The sequence below is a fragment of the Triticum dicoccoides genome, chromosome 3B, assembly GCF_002162155.2.
Source record: "Triticum dicoccoides isolate Atlit2015 ecotype Zavitan chromosome 3B, WEW_v2.0, whole genome shotgun sequence".
NCBI classification, from domain to species: domain Eukaryota; kingdom Viridiplantae; phylum Streptophyta; class Magnoliopsida; order Poales; family Poaceae; genus Triticum; species Triticum dicoccoides.
The window spans coordinates 838,956,458-838,975,546 of record NC_041385.1 but is presented as its reverse complement, the minus strand read 5'-3'; positions in this window follow the sequence as shown (position 1 = coordinate 838,975,546).

Sequence of the window (19,089 nt, the reverse complement as noted above, 5' to 3'; positions counted from 1 at the left end):
ATGATTTAATTCAGAGCCCAAATATGTCATGGAAAAATGTGCATCACCTCTGGCTACTGTTTACAGTATTTACCATAATTGATGAACATTTTTGAAAGCCATTTGGACTTACTGAAAAATATTTTAGGTAAATCTAGTGAATTTCTTTAATGCTAGGGTTTAGGCAATCCCCATTTCAAGTTTCTTAGAAATTTAAACATGATGCAACAAAATGAAAACACTAGACATCACCAGAAGCTAGGGATGTGACAACTCACCTCCACTAAACAAGAATCTCGACCCGAGATTCAAGCGTAGGGTAAGACGAAGGGAAAACGCCAACTAACATAATCTTCACGATCCAGGGTGCACTCCATAAGAGTGTTGATTTGATCACCATCATTATCTTGATGTCTTGCTCCGAGAACTCCAACCAACATGACAACGAGAGGAGAAGGGAACTCTAGAAGGATCAATCTTCTCGAAGGTCGAACAACTCAGGATTAACTCTTGGAATGAGACATAGCAACATCTCTTGAGCTGAGAGACGAAGCACACCTCTAGAGGGATGGAGTGGAACAGATGACGAGGGTTCACTAGGTAGACAACATTTCCACACTTAAAAAGGTGGTAAACGATTGTCAACGTAGCGAGGAGTTGAGTTGCCATGATACCACAACGAGGCACCTTAGGGATGGTGACTCATAGATATATCCCCTTAAGTGGCAAAAAGAATTACCTTTGATTCAGAGATCATTGAAACTCTTTGAACCAGCCTAAGGCAATTCTCGAGCGATCGTTTGGAGGGGGTCGGTAGAATGGCATACTCGGACTTGGATGATGTGGATTACCTTGTTGAAGACAACGTAATGGATGAATTTGCTTACCACCGGAAATGGAAGAGACCCATGGTAGAATGGCACATTGGCGGTGCAAGCTGGGAACAAAATGCAAATGCTGGGAATGATTCTGGTAACTGGGGAAGAACCCAACAATAGAGAGTGAATTCACTGTTTGAAAAGGTCATAGCATTGCCGAGGAAACTGAGAGGAATCCCAGTTAGTGCCGATGATAACACGTAGCGCTGGTGCGTGCTCTCAAGAACTTGAGCATTTCCACAATCATCAAGGTTTTATCAACATCCGTGTCAAGGGTGCTGACAACACAACATACTACCATGATGAATAGCGATGGACGATGCAGATGCAAAGGAGGATAACACTTTCTCAGATTTCACCTTAGCGAGGCCAAGGAACCAAAATCTGCATGATCGACCGAGATACATTTAGCACTCGACTTCTAATGTTCTCCTTGACGTGCTAGTGTATCCCATTCATAGATATGGTTTGATAACTAGAACATCACGTAAAATGTCGGACTTCGGGAGCAATAGAATCCATAAGGAATAGTTACGGAGGTAAATCCTACGAAATCCTTATGGGGAAGTAGCCAACATCTCCAATCAAGATACTACAATATTAGGTCTCCCGGCGGGGTGTGTTGGCCACGACATTCACTTTACCGGTTATCACGAGACCAATATTATAATTCTTGGGAAATGTTCCAACCATCATATCTGCCTGAGATTGAGATCTGGCTGGTGTCAGGATATTCCAGACTCATCGAGTCTAGAAAGAAAAATGAAAGTTTGCAACACAAATCGACGAGATGACGTTGCGAGATTCTCGGGAAATGAACTATGATAGCAAGCTCCAAAACATGAGCTGGTTCTGCTACACACATGTGAACACGTTGTCCCAGACAAACATTATCACATGGTAGTCTTACATTAAAACACTACCGAGTTCAGGTGGGGAACCATCATTAATGACATCAAAGTCTCCACGCGTGGAAGTCCAAAGAGTTCACCTTGGACAGACTCCTTCATCTTTGAACAACTCAATCAGTGGCTTGGTGTGCTAGGATATACATATGGAATGAAGATGATCAGTCTAACGGACCACAGAATTCTTCGCACGTGCATGACTGACTTGGGATGATTCCAAAGGAGGTAAAAACAAGCCTTCTCAAATTCATGGCGGCAACTTGCATCAAGTGCACATGAATTAGAGGGACTCACTTCTTTTGTCCAAACATATGCTTCACGAACGAGTCATGAAGATAATGCTTACACAAGTTTCCAATGCTAGCTTAATGTTCAACAAAATCATGGAGGAGATAAGGATGTTGTCAATAGGCTCAACAACAACTCATCCAGGTTTCCATATTAGTGGAATTCCACAATTATGTGAACAAGGTGATAGCATTGGTCAGACCCGAAAGATATAATGGTGTATGCTCGAGGAACAACCACGAGTAAGACAACATTACGAATATCGTTGGTTCTGATTTGATTTGACGATAGCCCATACTCAAATCAAAGGTTTGGGTAAGATAATAGATCCAACAGTTGATCATGAGGATCAACCAATAAAGATATCATCTATCTTCAACACACACACACACACACACACACACAGGAAGATGAACTAAATCGGACAAGCTTCCATCTTCCAACTCTCCAAGTTGTTGTTCAGCTTAGCCAACTAGCTCAGGGGTACCCAACATAGATTCTTGGAGAAAAGGTGGATTACAGGATAAACCAACTTGATCACGAGCTCAACATAACAGTCAGGTGACAACCTGGTGATACTTTCGAGAAGATATTCGGAAAATCACAAACCACCGGTATGTTACTAAGCTTGAGAACAATCTTGCTTTTTAGGGCCGATATGATCAACAGAGCAAGGTATTGACACAATCCTAACTCATTGATCAGAGGGTGCACCAGAAATAAGGACTAGGTAGCACGAATAGTCTTAGAATGATGATTCAAGAACCAACACGCTAAGAATGAAATTATTGTCCTTTAACTACCAAGCAACAAGGTTGCTAGGAGTATTGATTTCACACACCATGATTCACTTGTCGACATTCCGGTTGCAACAACACGGGAACCGAGAAATGAATAATGATGGAGAGAGGTATCACTGTGTCAAGAGTTCATAGGATGGTGTGCAATTCCCATGACACTCTTGATATAAAGATGGTAATACTCTAAGGTAGAACAGAGCAAAAGCAAGATTAGCAATTTGATCTGTGGAGTACGACTGCTTTGACCGAATCCTGGAAATGGACAAGGTACTGGAGTTTGTTTCTCCTAGTTATTCCGTAATAGAATGGCTTGACGGACCACAAGAGTAATAGGCCTCGATAAATGAATGCACGCATACTCCTGACTATCAATTGATAGACGAGGGTCAGAATGCAACTAAAAAGAACAACTCAAAGGAACATATAATTTTCTGAGTTGTGGATGCATAGATTAGTATGTCGAGCGAGATCAACATTTCTTCCAGATAACCCATGCAGAGAGGTAGGACTGGCAGAGTCACGACTTATGAATGGAGATCTCCTCAAGAGTACTCTAATTGTGATCTTTTGATCCAATAAACATCTGCCATAAAGTGGTTCATAGTATTTGGAAGAAGGAAATACCACGAACTTCGAGGACTAATGCAAACTTACTAATATCCTAAAGGAACTAGCAAACACTATCAACATGAAGTAAGTAGAGTGAATCTCGGGTTCAAAACCCAGGAATAGAATACCTACTACTAAGTAGCATCACGGAATGCTTCCGAGAATAAAGGCCAGAATCATCACACTGGGACACAAATCATGGCTAGCTTACTAGGTGACTCCCTAAAACTCCTAGGGTCATAATAGTAGCTCCAACATATATACCGAGGCAACAGAGTACCTCAACCAGCGATTAGTGTGCTTATTCTGACCAAACGGACACCAAAACAGAGGGAATGGATTTTGCAATTGCATTAGATTATTTAGAAACCTGGGATGACTCGAACAACATAACGGCTATAAATGCTCAAAAAGATTTGAGAAATGCTACAAAAATGGTGGCATAGCCACTCAGAAGCACAATACCAAGGTTTCGAGATCAGCAGTTAACGTACGGAAGTAGTAGAACTGAATAGGGGCTTAAATCCAACAATTCTATAAGTCTACGGAATAGTAACACGTCATCCTGATAGATAGATGAGAAGGCCTAGTTCTTAGTCCCCGTAGAAGAGAAGAGGATGACTCAGATCAGAGGGACATGAGGTATAAGGAGTAAAAAGAGCCTTACGTTCCATCCCACAATCAATTCCCTTACATAACTAAAGAATTTCTAGACTCAACTTCGACCAGTTTGGCTTGGTAATCCTATAGGCAGTCAAGCTCTGATACCAACGCTGTCAGGACCCCGACTCAATGCCACATCGATCTAGCATGTAACACCTCATATCACTTTGCGGCCTCACGCACGGTATTCCCACGGGTGTCGCCTTACCTTTTTCCGGGACCGTTTGCGCCTTTTGGCACACGTATATGATAGTGTCGCTAGCATCCATATGATAAGGAGCCCGGGCTGACATGGCTAGTCGTAAACCCAAACTGGCACAAACTTACAGGGACAGGCATCCATGACCCAGCATCGAACGTGTCGGTCATCAGCGGGTGAATCCAGGCTGTAGCACTGGGCTAGCAGGACTCCGGTGAACCGGGCTGTAGCGGGCTAACAGGACTCCGGTATTCATCGCGTGACATTTCCCCGAAGGGACAGACACAGGAACGAAGAAGGACACATGCCGGCCAGCCTAAGTGTTCCGGAGCAGTAGCAAGCTACCATGGCTTGGTGGAAACACTAGGAGACATTTCCTGGTAAGAGAGGCTACTAAAGATAAACAACCAGATAGTCAGATCCCACACATACCAAGCATTTCAATAACATACACACAATATGCTCGATATGTGCAAATACAACATGGCATCACAACATGACTCTACGACTCAAGTATTTATTCAATAGGCTCCGAGGAGCGAGATATTACAAACAGGGGTCTCATGACCCAACATTCAGAGCATACAGATCAAAACACAAGCGGAAGCTAATATGTCTGAGTACAGACATCTACTCCCTCCGTTCCGAATTACTTGTCTCAGAAATGGATGTATCTAGAACTAAAATACATCTAGATACATTCATTTCTGCGACAACTAATTCCGAACGGAGGGAGTACAAATGAAAAAGGCTGAGAAGCCTGACTATCTACCAGATCCTGCCGAGGGCACAAGATCGTAGCTGCGGTATCAAGCTAAACGTCGAAGACCACGCGGAACTACTAGCGAAACTGACGTCTCTCTGCAAAAACATAAAATAGGCAAACGTGAGTACAAATGTACCCAGCAAGACTTACATCAGAACTAACTACATATGCACCATTATCAACAAAGGGGATGGTGGAGATTAACTGCAGCAAGCCAGCTTTGACTCGGTGGCTAACCTAAACTACGACTGCAAGTAACTCTTTTGAGGTGGCGCACACGAGTCCACATATTCACCATATCAATACACCACTATGGATCCGCTCCCGTCTCCCTATGAGAACGCCATCCATAGCACTCATGCTTATCTTGCGTATTTTAGGGTATCCACTTTCACTTGTCTATGAACAGTTTAGGCAACCCAGAAGTCCTTTTTCGTGGACACGGCTATTCGAATAGATAATGTTAACCCTGCAGGGGTGTACTTCTTCACACACGCTCTCACCACTTACCGCCGTTTACACGACATGTACTCGGCAACCTTCAAGCGGAAGCCCAACGTGGGTGTCGGCCACGGCCTGCCTAAACACTCAAGTCTCTAGTCCAGGTTTATCGCCTATTCGGGTTCCATCCATGAGGAGATCCGGCCGGAGATTCGCTCACAGCCCCAAACGATGTGTGCAGGGTTCCCGAGATACCTAACGAGTATTCGGTACACCGTGCCACGTACCTACCGCATCACAGCCCACCCCTCCGGTCAGCGCTGCCCACGGCCTCCAGCATACTACAAACACCAGAAACTACTTGCAACTCCTGGACAGAGGACAAGGGTGATTAAGAAGCCGAGAGGGTCCATTGGTTTCGGGCCCAATGCGTGGTTGTAGCTGAATCATGGATCACAAACACAGAACTCAGTTCCTGAGGACGGCTGCAATGAGACAACCCACCATGTACTCCTACATGGCCTCTCACCGCTACCTTTACCAAATCGTGTTCACACACTTAGCTCACACACAGTAGGACGTGTTCATACACCTCTGATTCATTCCCGATGAATCAGACCTGACACAACTCTAAGCAATAGCAGGCATGACAAACAAGCATGAATGAGTAGGCACAATAGGGCTCAAACAACTCCTACTCATGCTAGTGGGTTTCATCTATTTACTGTGGCAATGACAGGTCATGCAGAGGATAAAGGGGCTCAACTACCGCAGCAAGTAACCAATATGTCATTGTTGTCTTAATGCAGTAAAAGAGAGCAGGAGCGAGAGAGTAGGATTGTATCGGAATGAACAAGGGGGTTTTGCTTGCCTGGCACTTCTGAAGATAACATTCAGTCTTCATCAGTGTCAACGATCACATCATCGGTACAGCGTCTACCGAGGGGGAACAACACCGGCAAACACAGAAGAAACACGATCAATGCAATGCACAATATGATGCATGCTATGACATGGCAATACGAATGTGTTTTGGGCTAATGCATCTAGCAACAGGTTAAATGGTGCTGGTTTGAACACTAGGTTCAAATTCAAATTCAAACTATGAATTCAAATAGTGCATTATCATGTTTTGGTCTAAACAGTGAGGTTAAGTTGTTCAAACATGCATGAAAATGGTACAGATGGATTCCTTGAATTTTTCTGATAATTTTTCATATATAAATTATTCCATTCTGAGTTACGGTTGATTTTATATGATTTTTAGAAGTTTTGGACATTTTCCGAAAATATTAAATCATTTAAGATTTATTTAAATTTCAGAAAGGAATTATTGCGTCAGCATGACCTCATAGTGACGTCAGCAGGTCAACGGGCGCCGTCCAGGTCAAACTGACCTGTGGGCCCTGCATGTCAGTGTCTGGACTAACTAACCTAATTAAAATTAACCCTAACTAACTTTGTTAGCCGGGCGGGGCCCGCATGTTAGTGGCTCATCTAATTAGCTAAGTTAATTAACACTAACTGACCTAACACTAATTAAGCAGGCGCCTGGGCCCACACGTCAGGGGAGGTCAAACCCCGGGCCGATCAGGTCAAACCTGCCGGCGACTTGTCGCCGGCGACGACAGAAACGGCGGGGCGGCTCGGGATTGCGATACAGGGAACCATTCGAGGCGCCGTTGGGCTCTACAGAAAGCTGGCGATCCCGCGCATCCAACGGTGCAACCGGGGCGAGCTGGGGTGGCCGTAATCCTCGCCGGCGTCGAGCTCAGCGGCTGCCGGACCTCGGGCGTTGGCGGAAACGGCGCTACGGTGCACAACAGGGCGAACCCGTGGGTGCTGCAGGTTCACAGGAGCGCGGCGAGCACGCTGGTGATGCTCGGGCGAGCGGACGAGCTCAGGAGCATGGAGCTCGTCGGCCATGGCGGCGGCGAGCTTCGGCGGAGGTGGGGAACGGAGCTAGAGCAAGAACACGAGCAGGAGAGGAGGGGGAGTCGGTCCATGAGCTCACTGTGGTTGCAGAGCGCGTCTCAGTGGGCTCGGGGGCGACCTGGAGATGGAGAATCGGGCCGGTGATCTTCGGTGCCCGTCGGTGAAGACGGCGGCGATGGCGTCACTGCAGGGCTCCTGGTGTTGCTTGGAGCGGTGGGGAGGAAGAGTGGGTCGAGGCGGAGCTTTGGGAGGCGTCGGGGAGGCGAGGCGGTGGCTGTGGCCGCGGCGAACGGCGTCGGTGGCGACGGGCGCGTTCGAACGGACGCGCGCGAGAGAGACAGAGGAGGGAGGGCGCTCGAGGGAGAGAGAGGGAGAGGTGAAGGGAACCGAGGAGGGTCGCATGGCGATGCTAGAAGGGCCGTGGCGTCGCGGTGGAAGCAGGAGGTGGCCGGACGCGTGCTCGCACGCGCCGGCCACGCGCTCGTCCTCCTGACGAGGGGGAAGACGACAGAATGGAGCCCCTAGTGGGCTGGGCCGGCCACTTGGGCTGCCAGGTAAGTGGCTGGAGGAGCTGGGCCGGTAGGTTTCTCTCTCTCCTTTTTCTAATTATCTCAGTTTTCTATTATTCTGTAAATTTTAGGGCTTTATTAAAAATACTCAGACACTTTCAAAAATCATGAAACTAATCATGGCTACTGTTTAGAATATATCCAACAGTAAACATTTTAGTTTATGATTATTTGAGCATTTCAAATATTTTATAGTATTCAAATGCCCAAATGAAAATACCATATGATTTAATTCAGAGCCCAAATATGTCATGGAAAAATGTGCATCACCTCTGGCTACTGTTTACAGTATTTACCATAATTGATGAACATTTTTGAAAGCCATTTGGACTTACTGAAAAATATTTTAGGTAAATCTAGTGAATTCCTTTAATGCTAGGGTTTAGGCAATCCCCATTTCAAGTTTCTTAGAAATTTAAACATGATGCAACAAAATGCAAACACTAGACGGCACCAGAAGCTAGGGATGTGACAATCACCATCCTCCACATACAACCCAATGATGCTGTGGTCCACAAGGCTATGCCAAAGAGGTTGTACACTCGTCGCATCACTTTATTACTCTGCATTCATGTCGATCCCTCAGGGATCCTTTGCTATGGAACTACTATTCGTGCAAATCTGTTAGAAGGAGTGGAGAAAAGCAAAAGTGGAGGATTTTTTTCCTTTGGTGTCTCTTTCGAAGAAAAAATGTAGGCATTTTATTCACTTGGACGTCCTTTTCAAATTAATATGCATGAAGAACAGAACTAATTGCATTACTGGCATAATAAGATTCTTATTTTTTTCATTTTCACGTGGTTTGACTTTAATTTGACCACGTTTCTCCATTCCTGTGTTCTTCAATTTTTGTGAACGAAACACCGAGGTTGACTGAAATCCTATGTTTCCAATTGCTCTGTTTTGCACGTGCATTCCTATCCTATTCCTGTGTTTTTCCTGTCCCTGCATTTATAGAATCCTCCAATTCCAAGGAGCCCTTACAGATTTACTTCATTTTCAGATAGGCGTCAAAGAAAACTGTGTGTGTTATGTCCTGCTCCTGCCGTGCCGTCATCCACCCCCACCTGAGGTGCACCATCGACAGAAGTGTTCACTGCAGCGGAGATCCCCCCTGAAGACTTTCTTTCACCGCCTCAGATCATCTTCCCCGTTGCCGGCAGGCACGCCAACTGCATTGCCATCATCGACTGAGCAGATGAACCTGAGGACTACACAGTTCCGGAAGAGAGGTTGCAGTCTTTCGTGTTTGCTTACATTATACATCGGTTATTATTACCTGCTACTTTATCGTTCAAACTTGAGTTTTGAAATGCACATGGGTCTCATATCGAGCCAGCAACAAATAGTATTTGTCTACTATCTGGTTCATCTGGGATCTTCTATGTGGTTCATGTTGGGTGTGCAACAAACAATAGATGATCCGTTGTCTATCTTTTGAAACTGAAGCTATAATCTACCTACTATCATTAGTTTTGGATCCATCCAATCGTTTGCTACCATCAGCCTTGATTTTTGCATGCACCCCTTAGGCCTTACAAAATCTAACTATTTTTTATTATGCATGCCGATATTGTACACAATCGTACTGAACATGTAGAGAAAAAGAGAAGACCGTTGTGTGGGAATATAATGTCATGCAGACGCCGCTCCATGGTGGGCGAAGTGCCCACCCCCTCCTGCATTTCCACATTGTATTCCAGAGGAAGATAACTGTTCAGATGGAGATTCAGAAGGAGCAGACCACGCCTGTTTACCACCTGAGGTGTTTGCTCTAACCTGACATGCTAATGTTGGTCATATCATGCATATGGCGCTTTGCATTGCTTACATTATACATCTTATATGTCATCAGCTTAGTTTAGATTTGCTTTGTGTGAATGCCACCTGTTTGGTTTCTATACCATACTCCCACCATTCCTAAATATTTGTCTTTTTAGAGATTTGAACAAGTGACTACATACGGAACAAAATGAGTGAATCTACACTCTAAAATATGTCTATATCCATCTGTATGTGGTAGTCCATTTGAAATCTCTAAAAAAGACAAATATTTAGGAATGGAGGGAGTATATGGGAATTATGAAATGTCATCTTCTTTAGCCAGGCATCATATACATGAATCATGCAATGCCATCCTGTTTAGCCAGTCATCGTATATGTGAATTGTATCGTGCCATATTTTTTTCCATAATGTATTCCATTTGTCAACAATATTTATACGTTCATCTACTCTTCCTGTGCATCAGCCAATGGTTACAGATAGCTCCTCAGAGGAGGATTCAGAGACAGATGACCAGTCGTATCCCCCCCCCCCCCGAGGTGCATGCTCTAACTTGGCTGGGTTATATTGCTCATATCATGCATATGGTGTCTTGCATTGCCATGCCATCTGCTTAGATTAGCCATGCTTTGTGTGAATGCCTCCTGTTTGCTTTCTATATCAGATATGTGAATTATGCAATACCATGTTTTTTAGCCAGTTATCATATATGTGCATTATGCACCGCCATGGAGCCAGGCATCATATATGTGAATTATCTCATGCCATCTTTTTTTTCATTACATATTCCATTTGTCGACAATCTGTGTATACTATTCTTCATGTGTATCAACCATTTGAGCCGGTTATTGAAAAATCTAGAGTGAAAACAAGGTCGTCAGAGCAGGCAATGGTACCTGTTGAAGCATATATCTCGATGGTTACATGGAGCTCCTCAGAGGAGGATTCAGAGACAGATGACCAGTCCTATATCCCACCTGAGATGTATGCTCTAACTAGCAATGTTTATATTTCTCATATGATGCATATGGTGTCTTGCATTGCTTAGTTTAGACATCATATGCACAACATTGAATTCCATCTGCTTAGTTTAGAGATCATACATGCGAGTGTCAGCTACTTAGTATATGAATCAATTATGCCAATTATATCATGCCATCCTGTATACTTAGACAACATGTATGTGAATTATTTCATCCCAACCTATTTTAGAAAGACATCATATAGTTTTGTCATGTCATCCTGTTTAGGTACTCACCATATGTTGAATTATGCCATTATATCCTGTTAAGTTATCCATCATATATCTGAAACTGTGTCATGCTATCATGTTTAGTTAGGCATCATATATGTGAAATTGTGTCATGCTGTCCTGTTTGGTTAGACAACATATATGTGAATTACCACTTCTGTCTATCATACAATGTATGTACGTTCAATTTCTTTTCTTGTTTATCTGCCAACTGAATTGGAGGGGGTGATGGCAGTATCCAATGCAGATAGAACCATGGTTGTACTGGCCCACAAACTAGCCCCACCACACATAATCGAGACTCTTCCAGATTGCACACTTACACCGTTGGGCAGAGAACCAGCTACAACCCATCTAACCGCAACCCCAGCGGATAGTAACCCACTTCTAGTTGACAAAGCACCATGTCCACCACAGAGTACCCCCACATGAGCAGTTTGTAAAGCTACTGCAGTTCCCAAAGCACGAAGACCACCACATCTAACCCAAACTCCATGTTTAAAGCAGAAGAGCAATTGTTCTCAAGTCAGATTCTGTAGCTATGGTCCATACTTCTTTGCTGTTGCATCATTGTATTTACTCATACCAACTACTTTCGAATTTGAAGGATCCAATTGAAACTCCAATGGCGCAACAGGTATGTTTTAAACCTATTTTTTAACTGGATTGATGTTCTAACTTCTTGCTCTATGTTGATTTCAGTTTAAGTTGTATAAACAGTTATGTTCTCATGTGATGCACATTACAAGTGCTACCACTGTTGTGTAGTTTCTCACACTTATATTCTGTCTATGCTGCTGTGTCTTAAAAACATATGAGGTTAACTGCGTCTCTATCTTGATTAGGGAACATAAACTAGAATAATATGGACAATACAGTGACCACAGTATATATATATATATATATATATATATATATATATATATATATATATATATATATATGTTCGTTTCATGCTGTTATCCTATCCACCTTACTACTGAACCAGTTTACCAAAATGAGTTTCGTATAGTTCAAGCTAAACCAGTGATGTGTCTGCTTGTTTCTCTTGTAGTATGCAAACAGAATATTGGAGAAGAGCACCCCACTATGTAATGGTAGAGAAAGTAATGCAGATAAGGTTCAAGATAGTGACACAACCCTATTGGTCTCCAAGAAAGGTGATACAACGATCTTGTAGACAGTGAGAAAACCCCACAGTCATGCGTTGATGTAGTGTTCGAGTTACTGGACAGTACCGTTGGCACAAGCTCTTCGAACTCGCTGCCTGAATCACTTCGGCTTCTTCACTCTCAGCTACAAGCTGAAAGGCATCAGTCAGCTATGCTGCGGCAAGAAGCCGAAGGACTGAGGAAGTCCCTGCAGAATTCAGATGCGTACTTTCTTGTGCAACAACAAGCGCTGGAGGATTTAAGCGCTAAACAAGAGAAAGTTAATAAGCTTGCTAAGCATCTTGCCAGCATTATGGGTACCTAGGATAATGTTTCTTGAACTCTTCAGAAGTGGTTTCAGTTCTCGACTTGTTTTTGCTGCGGCGTTTATATGCTGCTTTCTTCCCTATATTTGCACGGTGGCGAACTTTGATGCCCAGTGGATGTAATATGTGTAATAGCCGTGATAGTCTAGCATAAGTTTCTTGCTTATTTATTTCCTTGTTGTCTTGTTTATTTGTTTGCTTGTAGTCAGTGCAGTTCTTTTTCCATGGTTTGCTAGTGGCTGCAATAACCTATTTTTTAAAATTAGGCCACAATAACCATGGGCTAATATTTATTGTAGCGACACTGGGCCTCCTACGGGCCGTAAAAACAGTGGGCCTTCTATGGGCGGTAGAAACAGTGGGCCTTCTACGGGCCATAGAAACAATGGGCCTTCTACGGGCCGTGTCATCAATGGGCCTTATACGGACCATATGATCGATTGGCCAAACATGGGCCAAATAGACCGCATTATGGCCGTAAACGGGCTAGAGTTGGAATCGCCCGTTCATGGGCCGACCATAACGGGCCATCGTTAATAGGTCGTATGTGATGACGCTATGAAAACGACCCAACGTATTAACGGACCACAAACAGGCCGACTATAACCATGGGCTGAATTTGGCCCACAAGCAGAAAATGACAGTAATGGGCCGTATGTAAACGAATGCTGGAAATGAGCCCAAGAATAAATGGGCTCTAAGAAGGACGAAAGATAACATGGGGTGGAAACGGCCCAACGGAATAACAGGCCGTTAATGGGTATAAAATGATACACTATTTATTATGGGCCAGTTTCAGCACGGGCCGTTAATGGGTGTAAAGTGATACATTGTTCATTACGGGCTAGTTTCACGATGGGTCATTAATGGGCCAAGAGTTACAAAGGGCCTCATATGGGCCGAAAGACGTCATGGGCCATACATGGGCCAGAAGTGAAAACGGCCGGGCTGGAATCATATTGGATGGCCCAGATGACGCTACTGGGCCTAATTCGGATAGGGCATAACAGGCCTTGGGTTAGCGGGCTGTAAATGGGCTATATGCGAATAGGCCGTTAACAGGCTTTCCATGGGCCAGCCCGCCACCTTTTGACCAAGTCAAACGGGCGGGCCTTTTCATGGGAATGGGCCTCTGTTGGGCCGTGCCACGTGTCGACATATCATAGGCGCCTTTTGTCCAATGAGTGGATGACATCTGTCCCAGCGATGAGCCGACACGTGTTTCCTCCAGCCAATGATTATTTTACACGTGGAAAATCTCCATTGGTCGGGGCTGTTAATAGGTTATCGTATCCAAAACCCGGCCCGATAGCTTAATAGCGTTCCGTTACGGTGGATGCCATGTGTCGGTCACCCTTGACGAAAGCACTTCTGTGACGCGTGATTTATCGTCATGGAAGTGGACACTTTCGTGATGATAATTTCAGTAATGTCATGGAACACTTCTACGACAACACAGGTATGACTATCTTGATTCTGTCATAAAATCGTCATGGATGTACATGCATGACAGAAAACGCGACCTACTGTGACAAACACGTATCATCACGGAAGTGTATTTTTTTTTGTAGTGTTGGTGACTGTCACACGGGCCGTGCGGGACCGTGAGGTAGTTGGCTGAGAGAGATCGTGTGGGTGTTATGCATTTTGCCCACACATAAGCGTGTGAGAGAGACCGCAAGGAAAAAAGAGGCGTGTGGGTGCTAGTTGTTTTGCCCACACGTAGGCGTGCGGGCTGGTCCTCTTAGACACCACACAAAACGTGTAGGCAGACCCCTTAACGCCCACATGTGTGGCAGTTATCGTCGTCTAAATTTTGCATGGCACAGTCGGACACCTCAATTATCAAACCTCAAATCGATGCAAAAACATGTATTGTAATGTAAACTTAAATCCATCCGGCTAAATAAGCATATGTCATTGGACTACCAAATTAGGCATGTTCTACCTACATACTACTATGGATCATCCACATCTGGCCTTGCCATTACCCTTCCCGGCACCCTTGCCGTCTTTCTCGTGGAAGTAGCATTCGATACAACAAAATGGACCAAGTCGGATCTGCTCTTCACCTGAGTAACCCATTGCTGCCCTCCTTCTCCTCTTGGTGGGGGGTCCGGCTATGGCACAGACTGGCCGATTTTACTCTCTTTAGGATGTGGGCACCAATGACCTTCTCCCCAGTGGCAGTGCATGCTGTTGCATCCACCGCCTCCGCCTCCGCCATGTCGGCAGCAAGGTGGGCCTTGGCTAGTGTCGGTGTCAAAACCGATGGATCTCGGGTAGGGGGTCCCGAACTGTGTGTCTAGGCGGAAGGTAACAGGAAACAAGGGACATGATGTTTTTACCCAGGTTCGGGCCCTCTCGATGGAGGTAAAACCCTACTCCTGCTTGATTAATATTGATGATATGGGTAGTACAAGAGTAGATCTACCACGAGATCAGAGAGGCTAAACCCTAGAAGCTAGCCTATGGTATGATTGTTGTTCGTCCTACGGACTAAAACCCTCCGGTTTATATAGACACCAGAGAGGGCTAGGGTTACACAGAGTCGGTTACAATGGGAGGAGATCTACATATCTGTATCGCCAAGCTTGCCTTCCACGCCAAGGAAAGTCCCATCCGGACACGGGACGAAGTCTTCAATCTTGTATCTTCATAGTCCAGGAATCCGGCCAAAGGTTATAGTCCGGTCATCCAGACACCCCCTAATCCAGGACTCCCTCAGCTAGCCTCTTCCTCTCCTTCCCACGGTGGGCACACCGTTCCTGCAGCACTCATACACCAGCGGACCGGAGATGGGGAGGCTAACAGAACGTGATGCTCTAGCCCCGGCGGATCCGAGTGCCTGTTGCATCGACGCAATGGATGCACACCAGATTGATCCCATCGGCCGGGCGCAGTCCTCCTGTCAGCGTCGGAGGGCAATGCAAAAGTCCATAGCCTTCTCCATATAGCATGGGACGACACCCCAGTTGACGGTGTAAGAGGTTTGCGTATAAGCGTTCCTACTGCCCATAGGTAGCCGCGGTGTGTATACATATTGGGCAAAGACTTGCCTTGGAGTACAAGAGATTACAAGAGGAAGAACTAGATACGGGAGGAGAGAGAGACTCGTATTGTTGAGATTACAGATATACGACTCAAACCCTAACACCCTTCCTCAATCTAAACTATCCTATGTTGAGATTCTTCTTGAACTCCTCAAATGATTTGACTGGCAAGGCTTTTGTGAACCCATCAGCAACTTGATCTATGGATGGAATAAACCTTATATCCAACTTATTTTCTGCCACCTCTCATGCACAAAATGAAAATCAATTTTAATGTGTTTGGTTCTACCATGAAACACTGGATTAGCATAGAGATAGGTGGCTCCCGAGTTATAACACCATAAACATGAGACACGTTGTTGGTTAATTCCCAACTCCTTGAGTAATGATTCCATCCAAATAATTTCAGCAGTTGCATTAGCTAACCATTTGTATTCAGCTTCTGTACTTGACCTTGACACTATGGCTTGTTTTCTGGCACTCCAAGAAATAAGGTTCGAACCAAAGAACACAGCAAATCCTCCAGTTGATCTTCTATCATCACTACATCCTGGCCAGTCTACATCAGAGAAGGCACTGACAAGTGTAGAACTAGAACGTCTGAACTCAAGGCCCAAACTCACAGTTTGTTTGATATATCGAACAATCCTCTTGACAGATGTCCAATGAACAGAGGTAGGGGCATGCAAATATTGACAAACCTTATTCACTACAAAAGATATGTCTGGCCGTGTCAATGTCAAGTACTGTAGATCTCCAACAACACTTCTATATTTTGTACTCTCCTCCTCATTAAGTGGCACTCCTTCATATGCTGAAAATTGTTCTGAAGATGACAATCGAGAAGGTGAAGGCTTGCAGTCCTTCATTCTCATGCATGTTAGACGTTCAGTGGCATATTTTTCTTGATTCAAGACTATGCCATCTTGAACCTTCTTAACCTCAATGCCAAGGAAGAAATGTAAATCACCAAGATCCTTCAAGGCAAATTCTGAACTCAGATCATGCAAAAGAGAATTAGTGGCATTTTGAGAGGAGCTTGAAACTATAATGTCAGCAACATATATAATTACAAAACAACAGTGTTTGCCTTGGTATAAATGAAGAGGGATGTATCTGCTTTGGATGAAATAAAACCAAACTACTTCAATTATGAACTCAACCTTGAGAACCATGCTCTAGGTTACTGTTTCAAACCATAAAGAGCTTTATCAAGCTTACAGACATGATTGGGTGTTTGTTTATTTTCATACCCTGGTGGTTGCCTCATATAGACCTCCTCTTCCAGAACACCATTCAGAAACGCTTCTGAACATCTAGCTGTCTAAGGCTCCATCCTCTGGAAACAACAATGGCTAGCACAAGTCTTATAGTAGCAGCTTTGACAACAGGACTAAACGTGTCCTCATAATCAATACCATATCATTGCTTAAATCCTTTAGCAAATAGACGTGCCTTGTACATGTCAATGGAGCCATCTGCTTTCCTTTTGATTCTATAAACCCACTTGCAATCAATGATATTTTTACCTCTTTGACTTGGTACCAAGTGCCATGTTTTATTCTTCATGAGAGCACCATATTCCTCATCCATAGCCCTTTTCCACTTAGGACCTCGAAGTGCATCATTCAATTTTGTGGGTTCTCCTCAAATGCATAACATGCCATATGGTATAGTTCCATCTGTCCTTACTTTGGGATTTTTAATACCTTTTTGTAGCCGAGTCATGGCTCTTGAAGTAGTGACGGGAGGTTGGCGCGACTGCACAGGAGATTGCACGATCTGGCTGGTTGCAGAAGATCCCGCAGATCCATCAGCATGTGCAGGCTGAAGAGACACACTGGATCCTATGGTCCCTGGTGTGGCTGATGATGGACTGTACACGGGCGCAGAAAATCCTGAACCTGTTGCTATCAGCATGCCCGCGCATGACGAGGGCGATCCCGCGTCTGGCTCTGTCCCGTGCATGCGAGGCGACGTGGCGATGGGCGACTAGGCTAGACCCGCCTGGTCCTCCTGTCAGGCGGGCGCGCGATCCCGCATGGATCTGCAGCCACGATCCGAGGCTGATCGACGTGCAGGCGTGGTAGGCGCCACTAAATCCTCCTCAGGTTCCGCGTCTGCTGCTTCGTCTCCATACACATCAAATACCGCACTATGTTGCACCGGATTTTGGTCGTTTTGATCATTTTGAACTCCGTTTTCTTCAGCCACCTGTACAGGCATATCAAGAGTAGAACTAGAAATATTATTAGCACATGGGTCAGCACAATTGTTCTCCCCCCCTTTGATCAAATTCCGGAAGAAGAAGTATTTCTTTACGAAGAAGAGCTCCGGCATTTGGATGAAGTGACTCGAAAGGGAAGACGGATTCATCAAACACAACATCTCTGGATATGTAAACCCTTCCAGTGGAAACATCTAGGCACTTAACCCCTTTGTGCATAGGGCTATAACCTAAAAAGACACATTGTTTTGAAAAAAACGCAAGTTTGCATGTGTTGTATGGTCTATGATTAGGCCAACATGCACAACCAAATATGCGAAGAGATGTGTAATAAGGTTTGACACCAAAGAGACGAGTTATGGGGTTTTAAAATTTTATTACTTTACTGGGACGAATATTGATTAAATATGTGGCAGTAAGAAAGGCTTCATCCCAAAATTTGAGAGGCATGGACGCATGGGCTAGCAGTGCTAGTACAACTTCAACGACATGGTGATGCTTCCGTTCAGCTGAGCCATTCTGTTGGTGAGCATGTGGACAGGACACATGATGTGAAATTCCAATCTTTTGGAAGAAGGAATTGAGATTCTCATACTCACCACCCCAATCTGTTTGCATGGCAAGAATTTTGGAGTTTAGTTGGCGTTCAACAAGATTTTGGAAATTACTAAAAACTCGAAAGACATCGGATCGTTTCTTTAACAAATAAATCCAAGTAAACTTGCTATAGTCATCAATGAAGCTTACATAATAAGAAAATCTACCAACAGAGGTGGTAGCTGGCCCCCAAACATCTGAAAAATAAGTCGCAATGGAGCAGTAGATACACTAGTGGAGATGGGATATGGTAATTGATGACTTTTGGCTTGTTGACACGCATCACAAACTGACTCAATACTAGACACGAAAGGAAGTTTATTTTTGTTGAGGACATGCTGAATGATGACTGAAGATGGATGACCCACGCGTCGATGCCACTTTTCTGAAGATGGTTTGGTGACACTCCAAGCTTTCTTATTTGACCATGACGAGGAAGATGATGATGTGATTGGATAGAGACCTCCATCGCATCTCCCTCTAAGGATGACTCTACTCGTTGCCAAGTCGTTAATCACAAAAGAATAAGAATAGAATATGATGAGAACATTATTGTCAAGTGTAAAACGATGAACGGAGACAAGATTCTTTGATGCATGAGGGATCTGTAAGACATTGTTTAGATGAAAAATTTTCTCAGGGGTTTTAACAATTGAGTTACCAAT